We start from the raw sequence: 20,333 nt of genomic DNA, 5'->3' as shown, positions 1-20,333 counted from the left end.
TGACGTCAATTATGAGATCATGACATGTCTCATTACCATATAGAATTAAACCTAACTAGGTCACACTAACAAGGGTTAGGATCTGGATGTTATCAATTAGACTAGCCGAATTGATTTGGATTAGATCCAATTAGGTTCAAGAAAATCATGCTAGCACTCGATTGAGCCTAACTTTCTCCTCGTGTAATCTTTTCTATCTTGACTGAGCCAAATATGATTTGACTCACTCAGAGAACCTTGAGAAGGTTTCTCTCAGTCTAAATGAAGCTTGTCCAGCTTAAAAAAGTTTTATCTTAATTCATGAGATAAATTTAAGACAACACCTGCTAATTTCTGTCACCTACCATTTTCATTTTAAGACATCTGTCAAATATTGACATATGGGTCTTAAACTGAAGGCCACTTGAACAGAGCTCATTGGAAGATTTTTGTGGAGTGTCCACATGCCAAAACCACTTTAAATTAGGTATCATAATCAGATTATGGTGTGAGCCCAATTGAATTAAGTGGGAGCCCCAAGTGGATAAGGATGGAGAGTCTTGATCAACATGGACTAGTTGGCGCCAACCTTCCTTTGTGCTTATCCAAAGTTGGTGCCAACTCTTGGAGAGAGGGTGGAGTTTTTATCTGATGTGATCAGATGACATCACTCCACTAATCAAAATTTTTTTGGATTTATTGAAATTTTTTGATTGGTCGAATGATGTGGCACTACACAGCGCAGTAGGGTAAATATAAACCCTATCTGCACCTCGGGTTTTATTAGATTGCACCAAACCCATCAAAACTGCCACCCCATTTCCTCTTCTCCATGTCCCATCTGTAGCTCTCCCTCTCCTCTTTGTGTCCAAGGAGTTGGACATCCATCTGGCAAAGGTCTAAGGCATGGTGATGCCTTGAACAGGAAGGCTGCAGGACTTCTTTGACAGGCTGCTACTCCAACTTCAGGAAAACTTTTGAAGATCTTCCTAATCAGATTTAGTTTTAATTTTTGGAGTATAGATTTGTGAAGAGAAAATAATCTAGATCCTACCTAAGTGGATACTATTAGAGGTCAGGCGATTGCGTGGCTAAATCAGAACCGCAGGCTTGCTGCGATCATCTACAGGGTAATCAGATTACCCTTGAGGTATTTTATATTTTCTCATATTTTTAGATTTATTTTTGAATTAATATTAGATAATAAAATTAGATCTAAAGATTTAGATCTGAAATAAATGTAAGATAATTTTTTTTTTTAAATTATTCCATCTCAGATTTGATGAAATTTGGAAGATCCTACAAGGAAAAAGGTGATTTTTCCTTCAACTGGTATCAGAACCAGGTTGATAGCTCAGTTTCAGATCTAATTTAGATCTGATTTTAATTTTAATTTATTTGATATTAAAAAAATTTAGATGTCATATCAGATGTGATAGGATCTAAAATTAAAATATTTAAAATTAAATTTGAGAAGATCTAACATGCATGAGATGCATGACTAGACTAGGAATAGTTTTATCAATGAATAGTCTTGTAAGTTTATATTTTAATGAGATTAAAATATAATTTAGATCTAATTTATTTTCTATTTTTGATGATATAAATATTATATTTAGATCAAAAAATAAAAAATAAAATTTAGATAATACATAAGATTGATCTGTTGCATGCCTAGACTAGTTGTAGAATTGTTCTAGTAACTGTCTAGAATAAATTTTACATTGAATAGTTTAATTTAAATTTTATTTTTTAAATATTACATGTGATGTATTAAATCTAAAAGCATGTTAATTAGATCAATTTTTGATACATGAGATGTGTTGGGTATAAAATACCCTCAGCCGAAGTTCTCAGCGGGATTGACCCTTGCAGGTCCCCTCCGACTTTCGACTACTGGTGGACTCCGCCCGGATTCCAACGGGAGCCGGGCTCCATCCTCGACTCCAACAGCCACAGACAGACTTCGCACCTGACTTTAATTGCAGGAAGACTCCGCCCGGACTCCTACGGGAGCCGGGCTCCGCCCACGACCTCAACCGCAAGGAAGACTCCGCCCGGACTCCTACGGGAGTTGGGCCCCGTCCCCCAACTTCAGCTGCAAGTAGACTCTGCCAGGACTCCTACGGGAGCCGGGCTCCGTTTCTGACTTCAACCGCAAGGAAGACTCCGCCCGGACTCCTACGGAAGCTGGGCTCCATCCCCAACCTCAACCGCAAGGAAGACTCCGCCCGGACTCCTATGGGAGCCGGGCTCCATCACCAACTTCAACTGCTGGTAAGCTCCATCCGGACTCCTACGGGAGCCGGACTTCGCACCTAACTTTAATTGCAGGAAGACTCCGCCCGGACTCCTATGGGAGCCGGGCTCCGCCCACGACTTCAACCGCAAGGAAGACTCCGCCCGGACTCCTACGGGAGCCAGGCTCCGTCCCCCAACTTCAGCTACAAGTAGACTCCGCCCGGACTCCTACGGGAGTCGGGCTCCATCCCCGACTTCAACCGCAAGGAAGACTCTGCCCGGACTCCTACGGGAGCTGGGCACCATTCATAACTCCAACTACTGGTAAGCTCCACCCCGACTCCTATGGGAGCCGGGCTCCGTCACCAACTTCAACTGCTGGTAAGCTCCGTCCGGACTCCTACGGGAGCTGGAATTCGCACCTGACTTTAATTGCAGGAAGACTCTACTCGGACTCCTATGGGAGCCGGGCTCCGTCCACAACTCTAACTGCTGGTAAGCTCCGCCCGGACTCCTATGGGAGCCGGGCCCCGTCCCCCAACTTCAGCTGCAAGTAGACTCCACCCGGACTCCTACGGGAGCCGGGCTCCATCCCCAACTTCAACCGCAAGGAAGACTCCGCCCGGACTCCTACGGGAGCTGAGCTCCGTCACCAACTTCAACTGTTGGTAAGCTCCGTCCGGACTCCTATGGGAGCTGGACTTCGCACCTGACTTTAATTGCAGGAAGACTCCGCTCGGACTCCCACGGGAGCCGGGCTCCGTCCCCGACTTCAACCGTAAGGAAGACTCCGCCCGGACTCCTATGGGAGCCAAGCTCCGTCACCAACTTCAACTACTGGTAAGCTTCGTCCAGACTCCTATGGGAGCCAGACTTCGCACCTGACTTTAATTGCAGGAAGACTCCGCCCGGACTCCTACGGGAGCCAGGCTCCGTTCACAACTCCAACTGCTGGTAAGCTCCACCCGGACTCCTACGGGAGCCGGGCTCCGTCCCCAACTTCAACTGCTGGTAAGCTCCATCTGGACTCCTACGGGAGCCGGACTTTGCCCCTGACTTTAATTGTAGGAAGACTCCACCCGGACTCCTACTGGAGCCGAACTCCGTCCATAACTCCAACTGCTGGTAAGCTCCGCCCGGACTCCTACAGGAGCCGGGCTCCGTCACCAACTTCAACTGCTGGTAAGCTCCGTCCGGACTCCTACGGGAGCCGGACTTTGTCCCTGACTTTAATTGCAGGAAGACTTCGCCCGGATTCCTACGGGAGCTGGGCTCCATCCTCAACTCCAACGACTGCAGGCAGACTTCGCCCGGACTCCTATGGGAGCCGGACTCCACCCGCGACTCCGACTGCAAGTAGGCTCCGCCCGGACTCCTACGGGAGTCAGGCCTCGTCCTTGATTTCAACTGCCGGTGAGCTGTGTCCGGACTCCTAAGGGATCCGGACTCCGCCCACGACTCCAACAGCAAGGAAACTCCGCCCAGACCCCTATGGGAGCTGGACTCCACCCCCGACTGTGACTGAAGGAAGACTCCATCCGAGCTCCTGCCAAAGTCAGATTCTGAGCTCCTCTCAGACAGATGGCTAACTACCTCTCTCCGCCAGACACTATAGCCGGACTTCAGTCGGCAGACCTTCACCCCCTGGTGCGTCGCAGTAACAGCCGCGATTCTGCTCCATTCCCTGCGGCAAATTCCACGCAGCTCCATCACTCTACGACCCTGCTCCACCTCCTGCGACAGATTCCATGCGGCTCCATCACTCCATGGCAGGCCGTAATAATGGCCACGGTCCTGCTCCACTTCCTGCGATGGATACCGTGCGATTCTTCTATCCTCTGGCAAGTTGCGACAACGGACGCCGCTCCGCTCCTCGTGGCAGACTCCACGTGGCACGCCCCAGTAATAGCCACGGGTCCACCCCACTACTCTCCGCAACAAACTTTTTCTGACTATGGGCAGCCCACTGCCAGACGGTTACAGGCATCACCATCAGTTTGTTGCTCCCTCCGCCTATAAAAGGGGGAACCCCAGATACGTTATTCTATAAGCTCTCATTTTTACCTAGAAACTCTGCTAAAATTTTCGTTCGAACACTCCATTCTTGTTGAGGCAGAGAACTGACTTGAGCGTCGGAGGGTCTTGCCGGAGCAACCCCACCTCCGGTTTAGACTTCTTTTGTAGGTCCCGGCGGCGACCGCGACTCCAGCTTCTCCGACGTAAGTGGATTTTTGCACCAACAGGATTGGTGCTAGAGGAAGGGCCTTGTGTCTTCACAGTACCCTTGTTCTTAAAGGGGCGCTCAACGGGACCACCCCCGGGCATCTTTTCCGACGTCCTCTCTTCCCTCCTTTACTTGGTCTTGGCCTGATGCCTCCCCGCAAGGCATCCACACGACGATCCACAGCCTCCGCGGCCAGATCTCAGGCTCCGGTCTCAACTCCAGTTTCCCAGCCTCCTCCTCCTCCTCCGACGACGGCGGTCGGCGCGGAGCAATTTGATCTGCTGGCGCAGCAGGTCAGAGACCTCACTGAGGCCGTACAGGCCATGCAGCAGTAGCAGCAGCCGCAAGCATCAGTGCGCCTGGAAAGGGTGTCACCGAAATGCCAGAATCTGGCAGTGGGGCGGGCCACTTGGGCCAGCCACCCCATCTTTCCCGGGAAGATGAACCCGAGGGTGGAGAGCCCTCAATCGGATCATGACTCTACCCTTGGAAGATCTCTGCCCCCATTCTACCAGAGGACCCTCGAGACCCGAAGTCGAGAAGATTTTCTAGACCGGAGGCTCCAGGAAATGAATCGATGAATCGAAGAACTCCACCACGCTCCCCCCGCTTATGGTGAGGATATTTGCACTAACCCCCCCTTTTCTCAAATGATCATGCAGGAACCGATCCCGCCAAACTTCAAACTCCCCCAGTTCGAAAGCTACGACGGGACTTCAGACCCGATCGATCATCTGGAAGCCTTCCGGACGATGATGCTGCTTCATGGCACACCCGATGCCATCTTGTGCCGGGCCTTCCCATCCACCTTGAAGGGAGCAGCGAGAAATTGGTACTCAGCACTGAAGCCGGGTACCATCTTCTCCTTCGATCAAATGAGCCACCAATTCGTGGCCCATTTTGTCAGCAGCCGGTGCCCCCGGAAGGGCTCAGAGTCCCTCATGAATATCAGGCAGAGGGAGGGGGAGTCCATTCGGGCCTACATCAACCGCTTCAATGTCGCAGCGCTGGAGGTCCGAAATTTGGACCAATCGGTAGCAATGGCTGCTCTGAAGGATGGCCTTCAGAAGAATGACCTTTTGTTCTCCCTGGAGAAGAAGTACCCCAGGGATTTTGCTGATTTGTTGGCTCGGGCTGAAGGGTACGCTCGAGCGAAAGAAGCCTTCAAAATAAAGGATGAGGGGACCGCGAGAGAGCGGCAGGTGGGAGACTCAAGTAAGCCCACAGTCAAAAAAAGGTCGAGAGAAGCTCGACCGCATTCTCGATCCCCTCCTGGGCACAAGCGTGCCCATACTCTGCCCCGGGTATGTAGGCAGAGAAGTCTGGATCGCGGGGTTCGGTGGGGTTCTCCACCGGAAAGATTTCGCAACTACGCCCCCCTCAATGCCTCGAAGACCCAGGTACTGATGGAGGTCAGGGAGCAGCTCCCTAGGCCATAGAGGATGCGCACACACCTCGGGAAGTGCAACCCCAACAAGTTCTGTCTCTACCACCGCGACCACAGCCACGACACGGAGGAATGCATCCAGCTTCGAGATGAGATCGAGGAGCTCATCCGGCGAGGTCGACTCGACAAGTTCATCCGATGCCAGCCTGAGGGTAGAGAAGATCGGCTAAGGGCCCTGCCGCAACCTGAACCGTCAAGGAGGGAGGAGCAGCTCGGAGATCGGCCTCCAATTGAGACCATCGACTCCATCACCGGAGGGCCTCAAGGAGGAGCAGACCTTCCACGACCATGAAACTTGGGAAACCTGTAAATGTATCGCTTATGACCTTGCTCTGAATCTAAATTCCTTTCGACTTTGCATGTTCCTCCCATTTGGCATGGATTTGTTACGACTGGGGATAACCCCTTCAAACAATTAAAACAAGGTCATGTTAGGAACAGGAGGAGAACCTCATCCTAATATAAATAAAATGAAAGTCCGATTATCTTGAGATCGGATTGGGGGAGAGGCCTTACAACGCCCGAATGCGCCCCCACAGCCATGTCAGGAACAGGAGGAGAACCTCATCCTGGCATGAGCAAGGTCGAAGGCCCGATTCTTTTAGATCGGATGGGGGGAGAGGCCTTACAACACCCTAATGTGCCCCCACAGCCATGTCAGGAACAGGAGGAGAACCTCGTCCTGACATGAGCAAAGTCAAAGGCCCGATTCTTTTAGACCGGATGGGGGGAGAGGCCTTACAATGCCCTAATGCGCCCCCACAGCCATGTCAGAAATAGGACGAGAACCTCGTCCTGACATGAGCAAAGTCAAAGGCCCAGTTCTTTTAGACCGAATGGGAGGAGAGGCCTTACAATGCCCTAATGCGCCCCCACAGCCATGTCAGGAACAGGAGGAGAACCTCGTCCTGACATGAGCAAAGTCGAAGGCCCGGTTCTTTTAGACCGGATGGGGGGAGAGACCCTTGAGATGGCCCTTATGTGCCCCCGTGGCTCTGTTGGGAACAGGAGGAGAACCTCATCCTAAACTGAGCTGAAATCGACTACGTCAAAAATGGAAGGAGAATCTCATCCTGACGGTGACGAAACTCGATCGCCCAATAAGATCGGATGAAGGGGAAAGGCCCCTCAGCGGCACCTTCACACTTCTACGCAACCCCACAAAAAGCAAGGGGAGGGCCCTCACTCCGAAAAGAGGAGGGAAATTAAAAATGAAAAGCGATGAACTACGTCAGAAACAGATGAAGGACAAACCACACCAAAGACCTAAGGAACCACATCTCAACAAAGATGGAAAGTTCCTACCAAACACCCCCAGCCTTTAAGAAGGCTCTCGACACAGGTCAAGAAAACAGCAACGCCTCCGAGGTAACGCAAAATTCGGACCACCAAGCTCGAGCCTACGACCGTGAACGATGAGGAAAGCAAACCAGCGTATCGATGACTGGGCACCTCCAAACGACATCAATGTCGGACAAGTCGAACGACAAGAGAAGTTCGACGGACGACAATTTAATACAATATGCGGATGAGGTAACACAAAATCTCCTTTTCATTCTATTTGCGAAATATACATCACGAAGCCCAGAAGGCCAAAGGAAGAAAAGCAAAATGACAAAAGCAAGACAAAACAACAAAAGAAAAAATGTATACATGAAAAGACAGAAGGCCAAGAAGAGCCCTAGGGAAGCTCTGCTCCTTCCGACCTAGAATTATCTACTCCACCCCTTATCCAGGACTGCCTCAGATTCTCAACTTCTTCTTCTAGCTCTCTCTTTTTCAGCAGCGCATCCTGGAGCGCCCGACGAAGTCACTGGCTTTCGGTCTCCGCCTCTCGACGCCTCTTTCTCAGGACCTCAGATTCTGCCTCAACGTCCGTGACGGCCTGCTGCTCGTATGTCAGTTGGATCTTCAATTGCTGCAGTTCAGTCATCCTTTCCCCGAGGGTGACAGAAAGCCCTTCGACGGTTCCTCTTAGTGACTGGAGTTCATTAGAATCTCGAGCAGAAGTAAGCTGAGCCCTGTCAGCCAGCTGCCTCTGAAGACGGGTGACTTCGTCAGCCGCCACCCTGAGTCTCCCTTTATATTCAGCCACCTGCCTGCGCCAACCAGCCCGATGCACGTCGTAGCTCGCCTCGACATCCTGAAGCTGCTGCTGAAGGTCAGAGACCTTCTTCGACCACTCCCGATCACCGTCGGCTCGGGCCAAGAGTCGGGATGAACTCCCTTCCAGCTGGCCAATCCTCTCCTGCGCAGCTGACAGTTCCACCCTGAGAGAGCTGATCTTGGCAGCTTGAGCCCAAATTCAATCGCTGGCACTCTTCTTGTGTTCCTCAAGCTCCTTCGCGAAGTTTGCCTTCCTCCGGCTATACTCCATGATCTCCTTCACATGGAGATTCTGAAAGTGGGTGGCCTCTGAGGTGGCTTCAGAGTAACCCTCCCTTAACCTATGAAGCTCGCCTTCCATCTTCTTCGACCTTTTCATCGCATGAAGAACCTCCTTCTTCAGCCACTGGATTGTGGACTTCAGCGGGATCCCCTGGGGTAGGGGAAGTGCCTTGGCAGGACACTGCCATTAAGAGACAGAAGCGTCAAGGCGCGTCTCATTGCAGAAAGAAAAATAAAAAGGGGGGAAGGGGGAGAAGAGAAGCCATCCACGGTGAGAAATTCAACTTTATTGATTGAATGATTCTTGAAGACAAAAAGAAAGGGAAAAATTGTAGTAAAAGAAAGCTACAAGGTCGGAGGTCTCAGACCTCAGAAGCAGGAGTTGGGGAGCTTGATGTCCCTAGAAGGGGGGCTGCGGCAGCAGTAGCGACAGGAGAAGGCCCGGCCTCATCTTCAGACTCCTCGCCCAAGAAGCTGAGATCGAGCTCGGGAAATTTCCTGGCCACCTTCTCCTGGCAGAGCTCGAACCCCTTGATGAAGGCTTCCTGACCAAATCGGATGTTCAGGTCTCTCATCTCCGCGGAGGCCTTGAACTCCTCTACCGCAAGACCCCTGGCCTCCGAGACCAAGACTGAAATCTGCTCCATCAAATTGGCGACCCCGGCCTCCGCCATTCTCACCGTCTCCTCCAAGGTCTGTTTCTCCTCCTCCCGGGCCTGCTTCTCTTTCTCCAGGGCCTCTTGGAGGGCAACTACTTCAGCGGCCTTTTCCTTGAGGCGGGCGACTTCGGCCCGATGATGCTCCTCCGCCTGGATAGCATCCCTCCTTGCCCGGTTCATCACCTCGATGTTGGCGAGGAGTTGGTGCCCAATCTGTAAGGGCGGCTAGGGGATCAGAACGGGGGTCGAAAAACTAGTTAAATGAAGATTTGTTTACCTCGAGAAAGGACCCCAGGGAGTCCCAAACCCGCTGCTCGGGATCAGCGCGATCGATCCTCTCGACGACCTCGGGCAGAATGCAGCCGTCGATCAACCGCTTGATCAGGTCCCTGTCATTGAAGGGGTTCTCCGGCTCTTCTTTGGAGTCGAGGGACTCGTCAGCGGCGGCCCGGCAGCCACTCACCCTACGGGCCACCGACTTCCTTCTCCTTCCCCTCTCGACTACGGGCGCCTCCATGGAGCGGACCCCCGGAACGGGGGCCCCAGTCGGCGGACTCCTTGAAGAGAACCGGGGGGCCGTTGGTTCGGCGTCCGAAGGAACGTCGATCGCTGGAGCCGCTTGGACAGGCGCGGCCAAGCTCGTCTCCTCCGCCCTGGCCCTCTTTGCTGATCCGGAGGCCGCGGCACCCTTTCTTTTGTGGGCCTTGAGGCCCCTGGCAAGCATCCGTGCTGCTTCAGTGTCCATTCCTTAAAAAAAAAAAAATCAATCAATCAATCAAAAATCAAAAGTCAATAATGGGGTGAAAAAGGAAGGAGTAGCACGCAAAAAAAAAAAAAGAGAAAAGAGAAGAAAAAGAAAGAAAAAGAAGAAGGACGGAAGAAGAGAAGAGAAAGGAAAAGATGGAGTACTCGCAGGATCCTGGGGGCTCAGGCCGATGTTGAACAAAAATTGCTCCCTCAGAAGGTTGGAAAGGGAAGGAGCAGAGTAGTCAAGAAGCTTCCAGGCAGCCTGGAGGTCATCCTCCCCCAGGCTAGGGGCCCGACGGATAGAATCCCTCAGAGAGCCCCAACGGGGCAGGCCCAGCCTCAGGGTCAGGCAGTGGACCAAGAGGTATTTTCCCTTTCAGTTGTGGATTGAAGAGGGGGCACCTTTCAGCAACCCCTTCTTGCCAAACTGAGGGAAGAAATACCACCAGTCCTTCGTCGAAGGATGACGCTTGAAGGTATAGAAATGCCTAAACAGAGAGAGGGACGGCTGGACCTCGACTACGTGGCAAAGGGAGAGAAACCCTATCAAAAACCTAAAAGAATTCGGAGCAACTGAAGCCAAAGAGATATCTAAGAAGCGGAAGAGGGCGACAACAAAGGGTGGAAGCGGAAGCCAGAGCCCGGCACGGAATGCCTCCTGATACAAGCAAAAATGATCGGGTGGGGGAGTGCTAGCCCGGTCGGAGGGACCAGGCAGCTCCAGATCGTACTCCGGAGGAACTCCATACTGAACCCTTATCAGAAGGAGTTCATCCAGAGTCAGAGAGTATGGAATGGCACCCGATGCAAAAATCGGGTGAAGCCCAGCCCCAGATGTGGGTTCATCTACAGAATGAGGAACCTGGAGGGTTGAGGTGGAAGAACTCCTAGAACCGCTGGAAGCGGAAGAGCTGGAAGACATTTCAAATAACTTCGAATGAAGACTCTAAAGATCCCAAAGAAAACAGACAGGACAAAGGACGAGAGGTCACAGGAGACCAACTCAGAGGAAGGCGACAGAAGAAAATGGCGAAGAAAAGGCCCCTAAGCGGCAGAGAGAAGAGCGAAGATTCTGGGACTAACCTAGATCGCTCTGAGGGATGCGGAGGGGCGAGGACAGGGACGACTCGAAGGATGCCTATGGCCCAAGAAGACGCCAAGAGAATTGGGACTCTCGAAGCAAGGGCAGATACCAATAGAACTCTCGAGCGGAATGGGGCCCCTAAAGGTGGAGGGATGGGTTTAAATAGACCCTGGGATCCGACGCCATAATGATCGCGAATCCCCCCAGACCGGCTCGCGCTCGACATGTGTCTCACTAACCGTGGCAGGCGGCTAAAAGTGGCTGACGGCTGATAGAGCCATTACTGCACCGTACCTGGGCCAGCGTACCAACAGAAATTTCGAAGGGTCCCTTCGTATCGTCCTGATTCGAAAAGACTCCAGCACGCACACATTTAATGCCAAAATATCTGGGGGCGGTCGTGCGCAGGATTCGAGGGGACAACTTTGGCTATGCCAATCTCTCTGTACTTCCTTCATTCGAAATTCAAACTCAAAAGTAAGGGGACTGGTGTTGGGTATAAAATACCCTCAGCCGAAGTTCTCAGCGGGATTGACCCTTGCAGGTCCCCTCCGACTTTCGACTACTGGTGGACTCCGCTCGGATTCCTACGGGGGTCGGGCTCCATCCTCGACTCCAACAGCCGCAGACGGACTTCGCACCTGACTTTAATTGCAGAAAGACTCCGCCCAGACTCCTACGGGAGCCGGGCTCCGTCCACGACTTCAACCGCAAGGAAGACTCCACCCGGACTCCTACGGGAGCCGGGCCCCGTCCCCCAGCTTCAGCTGCAAGTAGACTCCGTCCGGACTCCTACGGGAGCCGGGCTCCATCCCCGACTTCAACCGCAAGGAAGACTTCGCCCGGACTCCTACAGGAGCCGGGCTCCGTCCCCAACCTAAACCGCAAGGAAGACTCCACTCGGACTCCTATGGGAGCCGGGCTCCGTCACCAACTTCAACTGCTGGTAAGCTCCGTCCGGACTCCTACGGGAGACGAACTTCGCACCTGACTTTAATTGCAGGAAGACTCCGCCCGGACTCCTACGGGAGTCAGGCTCCGCCCACGACTTCAACCGCAAGGAAGACTCCGCCCGAACTCCTATGGGACCCGGGCCCCATCCCCCAACTTCAGCTGCAAGTAGACTCCATCCGGACTCCTACGGGAGCCGGGCTCCGTCCCTGACTTCAACTGCAAGGAAGACTCCGCCCGGACTCCTATAGGAGCCGGGCTCCATCCACAACTCCAACTACTGGTAAGCTCCGCCCGGACTCCTATGGGAGCCGGGCTCCGTCACCAACTTCAATTGCTGGTAAGCTTCGTCCGGACTCCTATGGGAGCCGAACTTCGCACCTGACTTTAATTGCAGGAAGACTCCGCCCGAACTCCTACGGGAGTTGGGCTCCGTCCATAACTCTAACTGCTGGTAAGCTCCACCCAGACTCCTACAGGAGCCGGGCCCCGTCCCCCAACTTCAGCTGCAAGTAGACTCCGCCCTGACTCCTACGGGAGTCGGGCTCCATCCCCAACTTCAATCGCAAGGAAGACTCCGCCCGGACTCCTACGGGAGCCGGGCTCCGTCACCAACTTCAACTGCTGGTAAGCTCCGTCCGGACTCCTACGGGAGCTGGACTTCGCACCTGACTTTAATTGTAGGAAGACTCTGCCCGGACTCCCACGGGAGCCGGGCTCCGTCCCCGACTTCAACCGCAAGGAAGACTCCGCCCGGACTCCTATGGGAGTTGGGCTCCGTCCCTAACTTCAACTGCTGGTAAGCTCCGTCCGGACTCCTACGGGAGTCGGACTTCGCACCTGACTTTAATTGCAGGAAGACTCCGCCTGGACTCCTATGGGAGTCGGGCTCCGTTCACAACTCCAACTACTGGTAAGCTCCGCCCAGACTCCTATGGGAGCTGGGCTTCATCCCCAACTTCAACAGCTGGTAAGCTCTGTCTGAACTCCTACGGGAGCCAGACTTCGCCCCAGACTTTAATTGCAGGAAGACTCCGCCCGGACTTCTACTGGAGTCGGACTCCGTCCACAACTCCAACTGCTGGTAAGCTCTGCCCGGACTCCTACGGAAGCCGGGCTCCATCACCAACTTCAATTGCTGGTAAGCTCCGTCCGGACTCCTACGGGAGCCAGACTTCGCCCCTGACTTTAATTGCAAGAAGACTCCGCCCGGATTCCTACGGGAGCCGGGCTCCATCCTCAACTCCAACGGCTGCAGGCAGACTTCGCCCGGACTCCACCCGCGACTCCAACTGCAAGTAGGCTCCGCCCGGACTCTTACGGGAGCCGGGCCTCATCCTCGATTTCAACTATCGGTGAGCTGTTTCCGGACTCCTAAGGGAGCTGGACTCCACCCACGACTCCAACAGCAAGGAAACTTTGCCCAGACCCCTACGGAAGTCGGACTCCACCCCCGGCTGTGACTGAAGGAAGACTCCATCCGAGCTCCTACCAAAGCCGGATTCCGAGCTCTTCTCGGATAGATGGCTAACTACCTCTCTCCGCCAGACACTCCAGTCGGACTTCAGCCGGCAGACCTTCACCCCCTGGCGCGCCGCAGTAACAGCCGCGATTCTGCTCCATTCCCTGTGGCAGATTCCACGCGGCTCCATCACTCCACGACCCTGCTCCACCTCCTGTGATGGATTCCACACGGCTCCATCACTCCCTGGCAGGCCGTAATAATGGCCACGGTCCTGCTCCACTTCCTGCGACGGATACCGCACGATTCTTCTATCCTCTGGCAAGTCGCGACAACGGACGCCGCTCCGCTCCTCATGGCAGACTCCACATGGCACATCCCGGTAATAGCCATGGGTCCACCCCACTACTCTCTGCAACAAACTTTTTCGGACTATGGGCGGCCCACTGCCAGACGATTATAGGCATCACCATCAGTTTGTTGCTCCCTTCGCCTATAAAAGGGGGAACCCCAGATACGTTATTCTATAAGCTCTCATTTTTACCTAGAAACTCTGCTAAAATTTCTGTTCGAGCACTCCATTTTTGTTGAGGCAGAGAACTGACTTGAGCATCGGAGGATCTTGCCGGAGCAACCCCACCTCCGGTTTAGACTTCTTTTGCAAGTCCCGGCGGCGACCGCGACTCCAGCTTCTCTGGCGTAAGCAGATTTTTGCACCAACAAGATGTATGCAAAGCATGTATTAGTTAGATCTTAAATTGTATATGTGATATGTAAATTTAGCTCTAACTAGTTTTGTAGTTAAATTTATATTTCTGATTAAGATGTTTCTCATGGCCATCCGATCATAAGAACAAAGTAGGATTTAAAGGCCTTCTCCTCCCATTCAATGGGGTGTTCTTATGACGTGCAGGAGTGCTACGTGTTCATCCTTAATCAGAAATCAAAACTTATTTTTCTGTAAAATTCTAGATCTTGAAACCCTAAGATTTATTTTACATATTTTATTTATGAACCCAAGACTTAATTAATGAATTAAGCTTATAAAATTAAATTACATCTAAAATTAAAAATTTTAGATCTAAGTCATTTTCATAAAATTGGGTTCGGGCTTGGGTAGCTCAATTAGGTCTAGCGGTTGATCAAACCGAATCAACAATTGATTAGGTGGGATCATGAAAGCTAATAATTGACCAGCCTAATAGGATTAAGTCTGGGTCAAGATTGAATCACATTTAGATGTGACTCGATCAAGTTAAGACCTAATTTGGCTCAGTGGTTAGAGCCTGGATTGTAGGCTTACCCAATTAGTTCTGGTTCGATAATTTAGTGTCTAAGGTAAGTTGGGCAGATTCGATCGACTAGTTTTTAATTGGGAGCTACTCGACTCGAATGCATTCTTGTCGAGTTAATGGCATATCCCTTCCACCGGTCTCACTTACCTGGCCATATGTGTCGACCCAGTTCTGATTTAAGATGGCTAACAATTCGAGCTAACCCATGCCACTAGGTTAGTCATAATTGTTATGACTATGTCAAGTCAAGTTTAAAGAGACCTAAATCAAATCTCCTTAAGAAAATATTAAGTCTAGGTCTTCCACCATTGTGGATGTGCGGGCCTTTTCCAGGGTTGATTGTTCTCGACTGGATACAGTGGCTCAGTTGCATTGAAAAGATGCAACTATATCCATTAGGCATTAGATGCTACGAATTAGAGAATGGGTTGGGCTCAATATTCTGGATACGGTGAGAGACCTAATTAGGAATCTAGTTCGTGCAAATGGTGGGTTTGACTTAACTAAGGATTGGAGCAATATTTCGGGCATGATGAGCTTCATGAATTAGAGACTAAGTTTTGGGTGCACCATGATTAGAGAATCATTGGATAAGAGTTGTCCACTCATCGATTGACCCATCACTAATAACTGTTAGGTGAGGTGGCGAGCCAGTCGGTGAGACCGCACCACCCACTAGAAATCACTAATCACAGAGATTTTCACATCTCTATCAAGGGAGTATAGGGATCTGAGAAAATAGTGGGAGCCTAATTTGTTTAAAAATAAAACCCCTAAACAAATTGGTTAAGTCTAATTACAAAATCTAACTAGAAACTTTTGACTCTCTACAGAAAATATGTCGGCCTCAAACCTCCTGATCAAAATACTAGATACCCATAGATTGACTGGACCCAATTTCAAAGACTGGTTAAGGAACTATAGAATTATTCTAGGTTCTAAAAAATTGACCCATATCTTGGACCAGGACCCACCCGCCATGCCAGCATGTCTGACTGCTGAACAGAGAGCGTCTCTGAAAAAGTGGATGGATGATGATAATAAAGCAAGGTACTACATGTTGGGTGCAATGTCTGATGACTTGCAGTGATAACATGAGAATATTTTGACTACCTGCCAAATGCTGGCTCACCTACAAGAGTTGTTTGGTAAACAAAGTCGTGCAGCCAAGTATCAAGTCTGTCAAAGACTTTTTAAGGCTAAAATGCGTGATGGGCAGTCAGTCCAAAATCATTGTTTAACAATGATCAAGGATCTTGAGGAGCTTGAGAAGCTCGGTGCCATCTTAGATAAGGATTTTCAGACTGATGTGATCCTTCAGTCCTTGTCTGATGCATATGGTCAGTTCATCATGAACTTCCATATGCATAAGATGTAGTGTACCTGGGCCGAGTTAATGAATATGCTGGTTACGGCTGAGCTTTCTATGAAGGGTTCAAAAGGCTCAGTTCTTACTGTGGAGCAGACTTCTTCCAAGAGAAAGTCTTTTAGAAAGAAAAAAAAGTCTGCAAAGAAGTAGAAGGTGGATGGAAAGAAGAAGAAGATAGAACCAATGAAGAAGGCTGCTGAAAAGGAAAAATATTTTCACTGCCAATCAAATGGCCATTGGAAGCAGAACTGTCCTCAGTACCTAGCCACCCTGAAGAATAAGAAGGATGGTCCTTCTAGAGGTATGCTCATTTTAGAATCTAATCTTACGGTTTCTTCTGCATCCAGTTGGGTGCTTGACTCTGGTTTTAGTGCTTATTTGTGCACTTCTATGCAGGATCTTGAGGAGAGCAGGAGGCTAAGGGATGGAGAGATGATCCTACGCATCGGAAACGGAGCAAGAGTTGCTGCTGTGGCCGTCGGAACCTACCCTCTGCAATTACTATAAGGATTAGATTTATTTTTTAGAGATTGTTATTATGTGCCTGCAGCAAGCAGGAATTTAATTTCTATTTCATGTTTAGCACAAGAAGGCTATGTGATTAGCTTTCATAAGGACCATTGTAACATATTTTATAAAAATAATAAAGTTACAAATGATTTTCTTATTAACGGTCTCTATCAGCTATATATTGATATATCTGTATTTAATATTGAGCAAAATATGAATGTCATAAGAATTAAAAGGGCTAGAGATAGTCTAAATGATAGGTATCTGTGGCACCTAAGGCTAGGTCATATAGCGGAAGACAGGGTTAACAAATTGAAGAAATCCAGGCTGTTGAGTCCATTGACTTTCGAGTCATATCCAGTTTGTGAATCATACCTTCAAGGCAAAATGACCAAACTCCCTTTTATAGGACATGGGGAAAGGGCCACAGACCTACTTGCCCTAGTACATACGGATGTGTGCGGTCCATTTGATGTGCCGGCTAGAGGCAACTATGTCTACTTTATTACCTTTACCGATGATATGTCTAGGTACGGGTATATGTTTCTAATGAAACACAAGTCTAAAACCTTTGAAAGGTTCAAAGAATTCAGACATGAAGTAGAAAAACAAACAAGAAAGCTCATTAAGATTTTTCGATCAGATTGAGGAGGTGAATATCTTAGTCGGGAGTTTCTAGACTATCTTAAGGACAATGGCATAGTCTCTCAATGGACTCTACTTGGAATGCCACAACTCAATAGGATTTCAGAACGGAGAAATCAGACCCTATTAGATATGGTCTGTTCCATGATGAGCTTCACGGACCTTCTTGAATTTCTTTGGAGACATTGTCTCATGACAGCAATATATGTATTGAATAGGGTTCCATCTAAAACCGTTCCTACCATACCATATGAGATATGGCATGGTAAGAAGTCAAGTCTGAATCATCTCAGAATTTGGGGTTGTCCGGCTCATGTCAAGAGACAGCAGGTGGACAAGTTAGAGTTCAGGTCTTTTAGAGCTCGATTCATAGGATATCCTAAAGAGTCATTAGGATACTATTTCTATATTTCGGAAGACTACAATGTGAGTGTTAGTCAAAATATTATTTTTCTTGAAAAATAGTTTATTCAAGATGGTGGCATCGGAAGAATAATTAAGCTCAAAGAGAATGTCTCCCAAGAGCAACGAGCTAAAGAACCTGAGAAACCTAATCAATTAGAACCAGTCCTAACACAATCTCTTCCACCTCGTAGATCGACTAGGATTTTCCATCCTCTTGAAAGATACTTAGGTACTATACAAGAGGATGTAGAGGAAATATTTCTCATGAAAAATGAGGCTTATGGTGATGATCCCAAGATCTATGACAAGGCGATATCAGATATCGATTTCGAGAAATGGTTAGAGGCAATAAGATCAGAAATTGACTCGATGCACTCAAATCAAGTCTGGATCTTGATAGATCTACCTGAAGGTATTGTACCTATTGGGTGTAAATGGATCTTCAAGAGAAAGATAGGTGCAGATAGGAATATAGAGACATTCAAGGCTAGGCTCGTAGCGAAAGGTTATAGTCAGTGCGAAGGCATTGACTATTAGGATACCTTCTCGCCTATAGCCATGCTAAAATTCATCCGCATATTGCTTGCTGTTGCAGCCTATTTCGATTATGAAATATGGCAGATGGACGTGAAAATGGCGTTCTTAAATAGACATCTTAAGGAAGATATCTATATGGAACAGCCACTTGGTTTCACATCCAATGATGATGATCACAAGGTCTGCAAGCTGCAAAGGTCCATTTATGGACTTAAGCAAGCATCTCGGAGTTGGAATACTCGTTTCAATGATGTGATCAAAATGTTTGATTTCATCAAGAACGAGGAGGAACCATGTGTGTTCAAAAAGGTCAGTGGGAGCGTAGTTGTCTTCTTCGTACTGTAGGTAGATGACATCCTCCTAATTGGGAATGACATTCCCATGTTGACCTCAGTCAAAGTATGGTTGTCTAAGGAGTTCTCTATGAAAGATCTAGGAGCGGCATCCTTTATACTGGGTATTAAGGTCTATAGAGATAGACCAAATAGGATGCTGGGACTTTCATAGAAGATGTACATAGAGGAGGTACTAAAAAGGTTTAGCATGAAAAACTCCAAAAGAGGTTTAGTACCTTTTAGACATGGCATTCATCTCTCAAAGAAGATGTGCCCTAGCACACCTGAGGAGATTGAATGCATGAGCAAAATCCCTTATGCTTCGATAATAGGGAGCCTCATGTATGCCATGCTATGTACACGACCTGATATAGCCCATGCTGTGAGTGTCACAAGTAGATATCAGTCGAATCCAGGTGAAGAATACTAGACTTCTATGAAATGTATCCTTAAGTACTTGAGAAGGACTAAGGATATGTTTCTAGTCTTTGGGAATGGAGAACTCCAAATTCAGGGATATACAGACTCAGACTTTATATCTGATATAGATGATTGAAAGTCGACATCTGAAAGTCCGTTCATTTACAATGGTGGTGCAGTTAGCTGAAAGAGTTCCAAGCAGACGGTGATTGCTGATTCCACCATGGAGGCAGAGTATATTGCTGCATCGAAAGCTGTGAAAGAGGTATTCTGGTACAAAAAGTTTGTCATGGAGCTTGGAGTGATGTCATCGGATGCCATCCCTCTTTACTGCGATAATAATGGTGCCATAGCCCTAGCTAAGGAGTCAAGGTCTCATCAGAAGTCCAAGCACATCGAGCGGTGATTCCATCTGATCTGTGATTACCTTGAAAAGGGTTATGTCGAGGTCAAGAGAGTCGACTCTACAGACAATGTGGCAGATCCACTGACAAAGCCATTAGGCCAGCAAAAGATCGAAGCCCACCTTGAGAAGATGAGACTTAGATATGTAGCCAATTGGCATTAGGTCAAGTGAGAGTTTGTTAGATGTGTGCCCTAGATGCCAGATTGGCTGACACATTCCTGTACAAATCTACGGGCAAATTTATAATTTTGACTATAAATTAATAAATGGGTTATTCTTCTATCACATTGTGTACATTATGTCTGTGATACATCCTTTGAGTTAGTAGGAATGTCAATTCATATTTTCAAGAGTTAAAAGTTTAAGGCATGAATTTACATAACTAACTCATAAACAGCTCCTGACCATAGGATCATCATGAGGATGGTGATCGATCCGAAAGGTTAGTGTACGATCGCTTCCTTAGGATAGATGTGTCTTGAGTCTACGATGTGGAGACACCGAAGTGAGAGTATAAATATTCGTTAAGAATGAGAGTACTGAGCGTGACCACCTCGAGCAGTCATAAGGAAGTCTTCCTTCTCGTCGATGACTAGCTCGATACTGCAGTTGTGTGTCTAGTTCTTTGACCTGAGGTGCATCGATAGTTCACCCTGAGTGTATTATAGTTTGACTACACCATAACTCGATCTCCTAGCCATTCGGAACCCTGAGGTGTATGTTGGCTGTAGCATATTCATTGTAGGAACTAGGTCGCACCAAGATGGGATCTATCAACCTTGATAGATGAGAGGAGTAGTCCTATGGTGATCGAAAGATTGAGTCCTTAAGCCCATGGCCATGGCAGAGTGAAATAATGGAAAAGAGTTTTTCATTGGAATTTCATATCAGACTCGGATCGATCGATTGATTTATATGACTGATGTTGGGTTTGACGAGTTCACCTTAACCCTAATTTAGTAGAGATTCATGATAGAGGAACTCAATCACACAGGTAGCTGCACCGAGAGGTTCATCTTCAGTTCTGATGGGTTGCCACCATATACTGCTAGGTGTCACTGGTGGATTTTGGGAGCAATTAGAATGATCTTGATGATCGATCATTCTAATTGTATGAATTAGAAGAGTTTTAGTCCATCGAAAGGAGTTTCGATGATGTCGATGATGAGATCACGACATGTCTCATTACCATACAGAATTGAACCTAACTGGGTCACACTAACAAGGGT

Source organism: Elaeis guineensis, chromosome 1, assembly GCF_000442705.2.
Source record: "Elaeis guineensis isolate ETL-2024a chromosome 1, EG11, whole genome shotgun sequence".
NCBI classification, from domain to species: domain Eukaryota; kingdom Viridiplantae; phylum Streptophyta; class Magnoliopsida; order Arecales; family Arecaceae; genus Elaeis; species Elaeis guineensis.
The sequence above is the reverse complement of the archived record's forward strand: the minus strand, read 5'-3'. Positions refer to the sequence as shown.